A 12,763-nucleotide genomic window follows, 5' to 3' on the forward strand; every position below is an offset into this window, starting at 1 on the left:
TAACTAAACTAAACTAAACTTTGTGAAGGCAAATTTGCACTTTGGTGCTGTGGTGTTGGCTTGTACATGATAGCTTGCGCAAGTTCCGCAATGGTTCAACGGTTCAATGGTACTTTTTTTTCACATGTACCTAAGTACAGTCAAATTATTTTTTTGCCTACAGTTCAGTGACAATCCTTTCCATATATTAGGCACGATCATACTAAGTATAAGAGTGTAAGATAGCAGACCACACTGAGTCAGTGCACTAAAGTCGCCCCATTTTTGATGCCATCCTATACCTACATGGCACGGCGGTGCAGCGGTAGAGTTGCTGCCTCAGAGCGCCGGAGACCCTGATTCGATCCCGACTACGGGTCTGAATGGAGTTTATACCTTCTCCCCATGACTGCGTGGGTTTTCTCCACAATAGACAATAGACAATAGACAATAGGTGCAGGAGGAGGCCGTTCGGCCCTTCGAGCCAGCACCGCCATTCAATGTGATCATGGCTGATCATTCTCAATCAGTACCCCATTCCTGCCTTCTCCCCATACCCCCTGACTCCGCCATCCTTAAGAGCTCTATCCAGCTCTCTCTTGAATGTATTCAGAGAATTTGCCTCCACCGCCTCCTGAGGCAGAGAATTCCACAGATTCACAACTCTCTGACTGAAAAGGTTTTTCCTCATCTCAGTTCTAAATGGCCTACCCCTTATTCTTAAACTGTGGCCCCTTGTTCTGGACTCCCCCAACATTGGGAACATGTTTCCTGCCTCTAACGTGTCCAACCTCTTAATAATCTTATATGTTTCGATAAGATCTCCTCTCATCCTTCTAAATTCCAGTTTCTAAAATCTTTGGTTTCCTCCCACAGTCCAAAAACGTACAGGTTTGTTGGTTAATTGGTTCAATATGAATGTGAAATTGTTCCAGTGTGTGTAGGATAATGTTAATGTGCGGGAATTGGTGTGTCTGAATGGAGTTTGGTGTGGACTCGGTGGGCTGAAGGGCCTGTTTCCGCGCTGTATCTCCAAAACTAAAACCAAAACTATACCCTTCAAGTCCGAAATACAACTGCTGATTCCAGCTGGTAGGCTGCTTGCGCTTTGCATGCATGAGAGGAAGGCATCTACTAAGACCTCAGGCAAAACACCCAAATGGTTCTCTGCACAAACCTGCCTCAACATATGTTTTTACATGTTTAAAAATGTCTTACTTGAATTTGCTTGTCCTTTTTCTTGTCATGACCACAGTTGGTATTATGCCTTTTGAAGGCATTACATTATTTTCTGAATTGCCAAACATCATCCCAGATGCTGTACTTCACTGGCTTTGCTGCACTTTAGCACATACTAAGATCAAGATCAGTTTAAAGGTTTACTGTGATTAAAGACCGAGTGGTGTATTCTACAGGGGTAATACACCCTCGCAAAATGTAACTTAAAATCTGCTCTCTAATAAGCGTATCAATTTGGCTTCTAATAAATATACTGCCAGAGGAAATGGGTAAGCTGCAAATGTGGATCGCTTCTGCTTAGGCACAACTTTCTTATCCAATTTTCTCTAATTGTGTTGGAATGTGGGAGAAAACCAGTGCACCCAGACAAAACCCATGGGGTCACAGGGAGAATGTGCAAACTCCATAGAAAGAGCACCTGAGGTCAGGATTGAACCCTGGTCCCTGATGCTCTGAGACAGCAGCTCTAGCTGTATCACTCTGCTGACTCAGAAGATGAAGTGTTGTTCCTTGAGCTCTCATTGGGCTTCACTGGGCTTGTAGTCACTGGAATTTAGAAGAATGAGAGGGGATCTTATAGAAACATATAAAATTCTTAAGGGATTGGACAGGCTAGATGCAGGAAAAATGTTCCCGATGTTGGGTGAGTCCAGAACCAGGTGTCACAGTGTAAGAATAAGGGGTAGGCCACTTCGGACTGAGATGAGGAAACACGTTTTCACCCAGAGAGTTTGTGAATCTGTGGAATTCTCTGCCACAGAAGGCAGTGGAGGCCAATTCACTGGATGTATTCAAGAGAGAGTTAGATATAGCTCTTGGGGCTAACGGAATCAAGGGATATGGGGAAAAAGCAGGAATGGGTTACTGATGTTGGATGATAAGCCATGATCATATTGAATGGTGGTGTTGGTTCGAAGGCCCGAAAAGCCTACTCCTGCACCTATTTTCTATGTTTTTATGTTTCTACTGGCACAATTGAAGACGCATCGACATGGAGATCCGAGAGAATATTGGAAGAAGAATGAAAGTGTTAGATGACAGGAGGTTCATGTGTCAATTTTGAGGACTGTACGGAGGTGTCCTGCAAAGCAATCATTCAGTCTATTCTTGTTTTATGAAATGTAGAAGGGACCAAATTATGGTTACCAAATCCAGTACTTAAATTGGAAAAAGATGATAATGAATCTCTGCTTCAACTAGTAGGAGTGTTTGGTTTTTATTCACAAAATGCTGGAGTAACTCAGCAGGGCAGGCAGCATCTCGGGAGAGAAGGAATGGGTGACGTTTCGGGTCGAGACCCTTCTTCAGACTGAAGTGTTTGGTTGCCTAGAAGGTGGGAAAGGAAAAAGTAAACGGATGTGTGTTGCATCTCCTGTGGTTGCAAGGGAAGGTGCCAGGAGAAGAGGCTTGGACATTGGTAGTGGTCGAATAGTTCATCGGGGAATAGGGAGAAAATGTTTCCCGTGGGATACTGAAAGAGGAGAGGAGATGAAGATTTTGCTAATGGTGGTATCAGTTTGAAGGTGATGAAATGACAAAGGATGATCTGATAAATATGGGGGGGCTAGAAGGTGAAGAGAAGGGAACCCCTTTGTTTGTTGTGGGTGGGAGGAGAGGAAGTGAGAGCAAGAGCGCGAGAAATGGAAGAGTGATGGCCAAGAGTCCTGTCCACTATGGTGGGAGGAACAAATGTATTTAAGGAAGAAAGAAGCACGCGTAAAAAGGCATCTGCAGGATGAACACATTGAAGATAAAGAAATTGGGACCATGAAATGGAGTTTGAACAGGGTGGGGTATGAACAAGATAATTGTGCAAGTCTTTGGGCTTGCAAAGGATATTGGTTAGAGAGCCACACAGCACGAAAACAGATTCAACTCATCTATGCTAACCAAGTTGGCCACCATTTGGCTACATGTAAACCACAGCACTCTCGACCTTTCCAATCCAGGTTTCTGCCTAAATAGCTTTTGAACATTGTAATTGCACCCACTGGGTCCTCTGGCACCTTGTACCCACCACCTTATGTGTGGAAAGGTTAGCACTCAGCTCCCTTTTAATTTTTTTCCCCCTTTTACCTTAAATCATGCCTCCCTTTCTTATAATCCCCTCCACTGACTTAAAGACCATAGCCATCCACCTTATCCATGCCATTCCTGATGTTATAAACCTCTAGGTAACTCCTCAACTTCCAAATCTCCAGGGAAAAGAGCTCCATCTGATCCAACCTATCCTCACAGCTCAATCCCTCCACTTTAATCTTTCCTGCACCCTTTCCAGCTTGATCATATCCTTTCAATAGCTCAGCAACCAGAACTCCACACTCTGAGTATGGCCTCACCAACGACTTGTACAGTTGTAACATGATGTGGTCACCAACATATCTCCTGAGATTGAGGTAGGAGAGTTGATAAAAATGAGCGAAAGAATTAGAGAAGGACCACGTGAAAGTGACAGGATGATGGAAACTGAATGGTAATGAAACTTTGAGTTCTTTTTCCCTGTTGCATTTTAATGACAATTTAAAACGGGGGACAATTGCATTTTGTTCCGATTGTGCATATTTCTATTGTGGCCACCCAAAATAACCAATATTTTGGCTATTTCCCAGTTCTCCCTCTATCTTCCTGCCTCCATCTATATCCTTCCTTTGTCCCGCCCCTCTGACATCAGTCTGAAAAAGGGCCTCGACCCGAAACGTCACCTATTCCTTTTCTCCTGAGATGCTGCCTGACCTGCTGAGTTACCCCAGCATTTTGTGAATAAATATTTTAGCTGATATTTTTTCATTCCCACCTTGTTGAATATTCATCACAGTAGAATAGATTACTTTATTGTCATAAATGAAATTGCTTGTTCGCATGAAGCTCATGGAGTAAAAAAGTATATACGGTAATGATGAATACAACAATAAAGACAATGGCAGGTGCAAAACCTAGAATGGTGCAAAGATTTTGATCTTTGATTCTGGTCTGAAGTAGTGCAAAGTAAACTAAAGTACATCAGTGCAATAACTGGATGAAGGAGAGTTAAGAGTAAGAGTGCCACAGCACGCCAAAGAAGTGAGTGTGCAAGAGGTGAATTGGTTCAGGAGTTTGATAGCTGTGGGGAGGAAACTGAAGAAGGGTCTCGACCCGAAACGTCACCCATTCCTTCTCTCCAGAGATGTTGACTGTCCCCGCTGAGTTACTCCAACATTTTGTGTCTAAAACTGTCCATAAGTCGGAATTCCAGGCTTTCAAGCTCCTGTATCTTCTCCCAGAAGGTCGAAGAAATGAAAGAGAATGGCCAGGGTGGCTGGCACCCTTGACGATACTTCCAGTCTTCCTGATGCAACTCACCATGAGGATGGACTGGATGGAAGGAAGTGGTGAGACAGTGTAGGAAGGAACTGCAGAAGTTGGTTTAAACTGAAGATAGACACAAAAAGCTGGAGTAACTCAGCGAGTCAGACAGCATCGCTGGAGAAAAGGAATAGGTTAAAATAAGCTGGAGCATTCTCCAGTGGTGAGACTGTGATGGACTGGGCTATGTTCATCACTCGCTGAGGCTTCAGCTAGACAAGAGCAATTATCATTCCAGACTGTGGCGCATTTATGAATGAATGAATGAATGAATAAGTTTATTGGCCAAGTATGTGACTATACTTGGAATGTGCCTTGGTGCTCCGCTCACAAATGACAACACAAACATACAGTTAACAATTAAGAATAAAGCACAACCACATCAAAACAATAAGGATACAACATTACGGTCTAAACATGTGGGTGAAAATAAACCAGAGCAAAAAAGAGACTACAGACTTTGGTTATTGAGTAGAACTATCACTCGTGGGGAAAAAACGCTGTTTTTATGTCTGGCTGTGGCTGCTTTGACAGTCCGGAGTCACCTTCCAGAGGAAAGTGCTTCGAAGAGTTTGTGGCCAGGGTGAGAGGGGTCAGAGATAATCTTGCCCGCTCGCTTCCTGACCCTTGCAGTGCACAGTTCGTCAATGGGGGGAAGGTTGCAGCCAACAACCTTCTCAGCTGTGCGAGCGATCCGTTGCAGCCTCCAGATGTCGTGCTTGGTGGCTGAGCCAAACCAGACCACGATGGAGAAGGTGAGGACGGACTCAATGATAGCAGTATAGAATTGGACCATCATTGCTTGTGGCAGATTGTGTTTCTTCAGCTGCTGCAGGAAGTACATCCTCTGTTGGGCCTTTTTGACTGTGGAGTCGATGGTGGCCCCCCATTTAAGGTCCCTGGAGATGATGGTTCCAAGGAACTTAAATGACTCCACAGATGTGACTGTGGTGTTGTTGATGGTGAGTGGGTGGAGGGGGATCTCTTCAAAAGTCTACAATTAGTTCCACTGTCTTGAGAGCATTGAGCTCCACGTTGTTGCGATGGCACCAGGACGCCAGCTGTGTCACTTCCCATCTGTGGGCAGATTCCTCCCCATCCCGGATCAGTCCAATCAGGGTAGTGTCATCCGCAAACTTGAGGAGCTTGACAGAGGAGTCTGTGGAGGTGCAGTCGTTGGTGTAGAGAGAGTAAAGGAGAGGGGAGAGTACGCAGCCTTGCGGTGCTCCTATGCTGAGGGTCTGCGGATCCGAGATGTGCTTTCCCAGCCTCACATGCTGCTTCCTGTCCGTCAGGAAGTTGATGATCCACTGACAGAGGGGTTCAGGCACAGTCAACTGGGAGAGTTTGTATTGTAGTAGCTCTGGCACAATGGTGTTAAATGCAGAGCTAAAGTCCACAAACAGAATCCTGGCATAGGTCCCCTTGCGGTCTAGGTGCTGGAGGATGAAGTGCAGGCCTAGATTGACTGCGTCCTCCACTAATCTATTGGCCCTATGTGCAAACTGCAGGGGGTCCAGCAGGGGGTTTGTGATGTTTTTCAGCTGGGCCAGCACAAGTCTTTCAAAGGTCTTCATGACTACAGAGGTAAGTGCGACAGGCCTGTAGTCATTAAGACCAGTGATCCGAATAATTTCTACAGTGCAACTGGAGAAGTTTAAGCAAATCCTGGTGGACACGTTCAATCTTCTCAGACGCCTCAGAAAGTAAATACGTTGATGCACTTACTTGATCACCAGGTTATGTAGGAAAATAACTGTAGATGCTGGTACAAATCGAAAGTATCACAAAATGCTGGAGTAACTCAGCAGATCAGGCAGCATCTAGGAGAGAGGGAATGGGTGACTTTTCGGGTCTCGACTCGAAACGTCACCCATTCCCTCTCTCCGAGATGCTGCCTGACCTGCTGAGTTACTCCAGCATTTTGTGATCACCAGGTTAGGTTCCTGGTGATGTGGATGCTTCAGAACTTGAAGCAGCTAACCATCTCTGCGGCAGCTCCATTAAGCGGACAAGGTTCTGTTCATCCCATTGCTTCTTTAGGTCAATAGTTTAGTTTAGTTTAGTTCAGTTCAGTTCAGTTCAGTTCAGTCCAGTTTAGTTTAGTTTAGTTTAGTTTAGTGATACAGCGTAGAAGTAGGCTCTTCGGCCCACCAAGTCCACAATGGCTACCTTCACTCCACACTAGTTCTATGCTCTACGCTAGCAACAATTTACAGAAGCCAATTAACCTCCAAACCTGCACGTCTTTGGAAAATAGGCGGAAATTTGATCACCTGGAGGAAACCCACGTGGCCATGGGGGAGAACGTACAAACTCCCTACAGACAGCACCCATGGTCAGAATCGAACCCGAGTCTTTGGCGCTGTAAGGCAGCAAATCTACTGCTGTGCCACTGTGCCGCCCCTCGTTCTGAATATTTTGAGTTCTGATTATTACTGATCCATTCATTCCTTTAGTTGCATTCAGCAGTACAATTCACATTACAAGAGAAATGAAAACAATCAATATATCATTCCTTAAAGCAATCCCAAAAGAAATGAGGATAATCCTGCTGATAATCCAACATATTTATCTAATAATGAGCAAAGTCATATGTTTCTGCAAAATCCTAGGTTTGATAATTTGTGTTTGCAGTTGAATTTTGTGAGCTGGTTAGCAGGAAGACTACCAAAGAAATCTCTCCACATCTTGACTGTAGGTTAGAAGCAGTGACAACACAAGCAGTGAGTGTTTATAAATGTTATTGCCAGATGATGCTAAGCTTTCAGCACACTTGCAGTCAAACGAATGGTGGCAGAAGGTACTGCCAAGAATGAATTTATACATGTGCGAAGGCCAACTGTATAAAGTACTCTGACAGGAAAAAGAATACATTTTTCCTCAATGCAAAAAAAGAGATTTCTAAGAAAATAGGGTTATTATAGAAGCCTTTTCCCCATTAACTATGAATTTTTATGAGAAAATGAATAATTTAAAGCTACCTGAGATAGATCTTTGCTGAATTGAAGAAAAATCCATTTATCTAAACTTAACCTCGATATGAATTATGTAAGGATTCTGTGCCAGTGATAGTGCATTATGTTTATTTTTGCATGGGAAACCGGTGAGGCATCATATGACCAATTTCTGTAACATAGCATCTCTGGTGGCATATTTTCTTCGCTCCTTATATTAATTATTAATGTGGCATTGCCTTTGCATATAGATGTGGTCATCTGTGGCTGCTTTCGAATCCACGGTTTCATTAGGCATAGGGAGAGGATGTTTCTACTAGTGTGAGAGTCCAGGACTAGAGGTCATAGCCTCAGAATTAAAGGACGTTCATTTAGGAAGGAGATGAGGAGAAATTTCTTTAGTCAGAGGGTGGTGAATCTGTGGAATTCTTTGCCACAGAAGGCTGTGGAGGCCAAGTCAGTGGATATTTTTAAGGCAGAGATAGATAGGTTTTTGATTAGTACATGTGTCAGGGGTTATGGGGAGAAGGCAGGAGAATGGGGTTAGGAGGGAGGGATAGATCAGCCATGATTGAATAGCAGAGTAGACTTGATGCGCCGAATTGTTTAATTCTGTTCCTACCACTTATGACCTTATGACATCTGTACTGGGAATGTCCAAATAGCAGAGAAAACTGGTGGAATGTTTGGCGGTGACTGGACTAAATTGTAGAGTGTCAATTTATTTGAATGCTGTAAATAGCAAGATCTCAGAATACATTTGGGCAAGAAAGAACAGACTCCTGGAGAAAGAAGACAACTTTGCTGACAGATCACGGTTGGCGGTATATAGGATCAGGTAAAGGTTGCATAAGTTCCAACATTTATAATGGATTTTTGATAATGGATTTAACATTTTTATTATCCTTAAAGATAGACGCAAAGTGCTGGTGTAACGTAGTGGGTCAGGCAACATCTCTGTTGAAAAGGAATGGGTGATGTTTTGGGTCATGACCCTTCTTCAGACTGAAAGTGAGGGGGGTGGGGGGGGGGGGGGGGGAGGGGGAGGGGGAGGGGGAGCTGTTCTTATGGGTTTATTTAGTGGGAAAGTATCAGGAAAAAATAATCCAATTTAATCAAATGAGGTTTCAGACAAGTGACAGAATGGCAGATCTGTACAAAGTTGCAATAATAAAAGGCATCTCTGGAACTGGTTACCAAGTTAATAGTACACAAGCCTCAACTACAGTGTTGTTTGTTCTTTAGTTTGCTTTGGTTTGGAGATACAGCATGCAGACAGGCCTTTCAGGGTACCAACTCCACACTGACCATCGAAGGTATTTATTCACAAAATGCTGGAGTAACTCAGCAGGTCAGGCAGCATCTCGGGAGAGAAGGAATGGGCGACGTTTCGGGTCAAGACCCTTCTTCAGACTTCAGTCGGGGGGGCGGGACAAAGGAAGGATATAGGTGGAGACAGGAAGATAGAGGGAGATCTGGGAAGGGGGAGGGGAAGAGAGGGATAGAGGAACTATCTAAAGTTGGAGAAGTCAATGTTCATACCACTGGGCTGCAAGCTGCCCACGCGAAATATGAGGTGCTGTTCCTCCAATTGACCATCGATCACCCTCGATGTTATCCCACTTGCTGATTCTCTTCACACTAGGGACAATTAACAGAGGCCAATTAACCTACAAACCTGCACATCTACAGGATGTGGGAGGAAACTGGAGAACCCGGAGAAAACCCACGGGGTCACAGGGAGAACGTGCAAACTCCACACAGACAGTATCCGAAGTCAGGATGGAACCCAGGTCGTTGGCGCTGTGGTGCAGTAGCTGTACCAGTACCATCACTGTGCCACCTTTTGTTCTTGGAACTTGAATTGTTTAATGCTTACTTAAACCAGAATGTCTTTAATTCAGGCAATGTCACCCTGTGCAAAATATATGTTTTACATCTGTGAATAGCTGAGTAAATCATTTGAGATACGCTTCCAACTTTGGTTTAAAATGGGTTGTATAAATGTTTAATATGATAGTGACCTTCATATATTTTGGAAGGTTTATTCTCGCAGTAAGCATTGCCTGGAGGTTATGCTCAATAGACGCCATAACAATGTGACTGTTTCCTTTGATAAATAGGGCAGCACAGTGGCGCAGCGGTAGAGTTGCTGCTGTACAGCGCCAGAGACACGTTTTCAATCCTAACTACGGCTGCTGTCTGTATGGAGTTTGCAAGTTCTCTCTGTGACCATATGGGTTTTCTCTGGGTGATCCAGTTTCCTCCTACACTTCAAAGACATACAGCTTTGTACATTAGTGTGTAAGAAGGAACTGCAGATGCTGGTTTAAACCGAAGATAGACACAAAAAGCTGAAGTAACTCAGCGGGACAGGCAGCATTTCTGGAGAGAAAGAATGGGTGACGTTTCATGTCGAGAACGTCTGAAGAAGGGTCTTGACCCAAAAAGTCACCCATTCCTTCTCTCCAGAGATATCATATCATCATATCATATATATACAGCCGGAAACAGGCCTTTTCGGCCCACCACGTCCGTGCCGCCCAGCGATCCCCGTACATTAACACTATCCTACACCCACTAGGGACAATTTTTACATTTACCCAGCCAATTAACCTACATACCTGTACGTCTTTGGAGTGTGGGAGGAAACCGAAGATCTCGGAGAAAACCCACGCAGGTCACGGGGAGAACGTACAAACTCCTTACAGTGCAGCACCCGTAGTCAGGATCGAACCTGAGTCTCCGGCGCTGCATTCGCTGTGAAGCAGCAACTCTACCACTGCGCTACCGTGCCTGTCCCGCTGATTTACTCCAGCTTTTTGTATCTATCTCCAGGTTTGTAGGTTAATTGGCTTCTGTAAATTGTCTGCAGGATAGAACAAGTTAGTCGGCGCGGACTCAGTACGCCAAGGGTCCTGTTTCCACACTGTATCTCTGAACAAAACTATGTCCCAAAGATTTTTAAGTGTTATATGGGCAGTAAATAAGGAGAGGGACAGACATAAACTAAAGGAATAATGCATGAACAAATCTTATTTACTTCTGCCCAAAAGAAAACTGATCTGCGCTAAAGATAGAAATACTATCAGACTCTCAAATCATTTAAGTGGTCATCTTGGTTGCTGCATGCTTGACATTAAATGGGCATATCATTTTTTTTTAATTGATTTAAAAAATATGCAGTGGAAAAAAATCAAACCATGAGAACAAAAGCTATGCTCCAGTAAAAACATGTATTACATTAAATGTAAAAGAATAACTTGATGGTTATTATAGCAAAATGTCCCCATAGAGTCATTAAGCCAAACAGCATGAAAACAGGCCTTTGGTAGGGCCTGGGGAGTGTTCATAAGACTATAAGTGATAGGAGCAGAATTAGGCCATTCGGCCCATCAAGTCCGCTCCGCCTTTCAATCATGTTGTAGAGCAGAAAAAAATTAAGGCGAGGGGGGAAAGATTTAATAGGAACCTGTGGGGTTGCTTTTTCAAACAAAGTGTGATGGGTGTATGGACCGAGCTCCCAGAGGAGGTAGTTTAGGCAGGGACTGTTGCAACGTTTAAGAAACATTTAGACAGGTACAGGGATAGGACAGGTTTAGAAGGATATGGGCCAAATGCAGGCAGGTGGTACTAGTGTAGATGGGACATGCTGGCCGGTGTGGGCAAGTTGAGCCGAAGGGCCTGTTTCCACGTTATGCTCCATGACTCTATGACAGGTGACTCTATGACTCAATGGCAGGCAAATTCTCAGGACTGGATGAGATCTACGCTGGAATGCTATAGGAATATGCTGAGGGCCTCGTGGAGATTGTTGCGTCTTTGATACCCACAGGCAAAGTACCAGAAGACAAGAGGATACTGTAGCTAATGTTAGTGTTTATTTCACAAGGGCAGCAAGGATACGCCAGGGAAATGCAGACTGGTGAGCCTTATGTCAGTGGTTGAGAAATTATTGGGGAAAAGTGTAAGGGCCAGGTTTTATTTATAATTGGAAAAGCAGGATACATACAAAATGCTGGTGCAACTGAACGGGTCAGGCAGAATCTCTGGAGAAAAAGAATAGGTGATGTTTTGGGTCAGAACCCTTCTTCAGACTGAAAATAAAGGTGGGGGTGAGGAGGGGGGGGGGGGGGGGGGGATTGCAGGTAAGAAAAGGCCAAAACAAATGCAGGGACAGATTAGACATAATTAGTATAGTTTTGAGTGGGGGGGAAGCAAAAAGTCCTGTTGTACTAATTTGAGTTGCATATAGGAGGTAACAAAGGAGATTGATGGAGACAGGGTTGTAGTGGTTGTCTATAATGACTTTAGTAAAGGCATTTGGCAAGATCCTGTTTGATAGCCTAGTCCAGAAGATTAGAGCAGATGGAATCTAAGGCGAGCAGCTAATTGAATGTAAAATTGCCTTGGTGATTGGAGAAAGAGGGCCGTGGTGGAAAAATGTTTTCCTGATTGGATATTAACACGGATGTTTTAGTTTTCAGTTTTAGAGATGCAGCGTGAAAATAGGCCCTTCGGCCCACCGAGTCCACGCCAACCAATGATCCCAGCACACTTGTTCTATCCTGCACAGTGGCGACAACTTACAGAAGCCAACGAACCTACAAACCTGCACGTCTTTGGAATGTGGGAGGAAACCTGAGCACCCGGAGAAAACCCACACAGTCACAGAGAGAACGTACAAATTCCGTACAGACCTCTAGTCCATATCAAACCGGGGCTCTGGTGCTCTGAGGCAACAACTCTACAGCTGCACCACTGTGAATATAGGAGGTATGATTAGCAAGTTTGCGAATGTCATGAAAATTGGAGGTGATTTAGATAGAGCAGAGGGCTGTTCAGGGCTACATATGAGATATAGATCAGATTATAAATTTGTACAGATTGAATTTAATTAAATGACACATTTTGGGCAGTCTGATAGGGTTAGGACGTATGCAGTAAATGGCAGGGCACTAAGGAATATTGATGAACAAAGAAATCCAGGGGTCCAAGTCTCTCACGCCTCTGGACGTGTAGGAAGGAACTGCAGATGCTGGTTTACACCGAAGATAGACACAAAATGCTGGAGTAACTCAGCAGGTCAGGCAGCATCTCTGGAGAAAAGGAATAGGTGACATTTCGAGTTGCCACTCCATGATGGAGGTGAGGAGGAACTTCTTTAATCAGAGGGTAGTTAATCTGTGTAACTCATTGCCACACAGGACTGTGGAGGCCGTCAGTGGATATCTTTAAGGCAGAGT

The 12,763-nt window shown here is 44.2% G+C and overlaps 1 protein-coding gene across 4 annotated transcripts in view; it reads right to left on the minus strand.

The window, feature by feature from the left end:
• The window catches only part of LOC144605427 (synaptotagmin-B), a 549,186-nt gene that overhangs the window by 297,881 nt on the left and 238,542 nt on the right, over window positions 1-12,763 (minus strand). Inside the window, exon 1 of one of the 4 annotated variants that reach the window (XM_078420667.1) lies at window positions 9,060-9,077. The exons of the other annotated variants lie outside the window; for them this stretch is intronic. The gene's annotated coding sequence lies outside the window, so the exon portion shown is untranslated. Of the gene's footprint in view, window positions 1-9,059; window positions 9,078-12,763 lie in introns of those variants that run through there. 4 annotated transcript variants of the gene reach the window in all.

This window comes from Rhinoraja longicauda, chromosome 24 (assembly GCF_053455715.1).
Source record: "Rhinoraja longicauda isolate Sanriku21f chromosome 24, sRhiLon1.1, whole genome shotgun sequence".
NCBI lineage: Eukaryota > Metazoa > Chordata > Chondrichthyes > Rajiformes > Arhynchobatidae > Rhinoraja > Rhinoraja longicauda.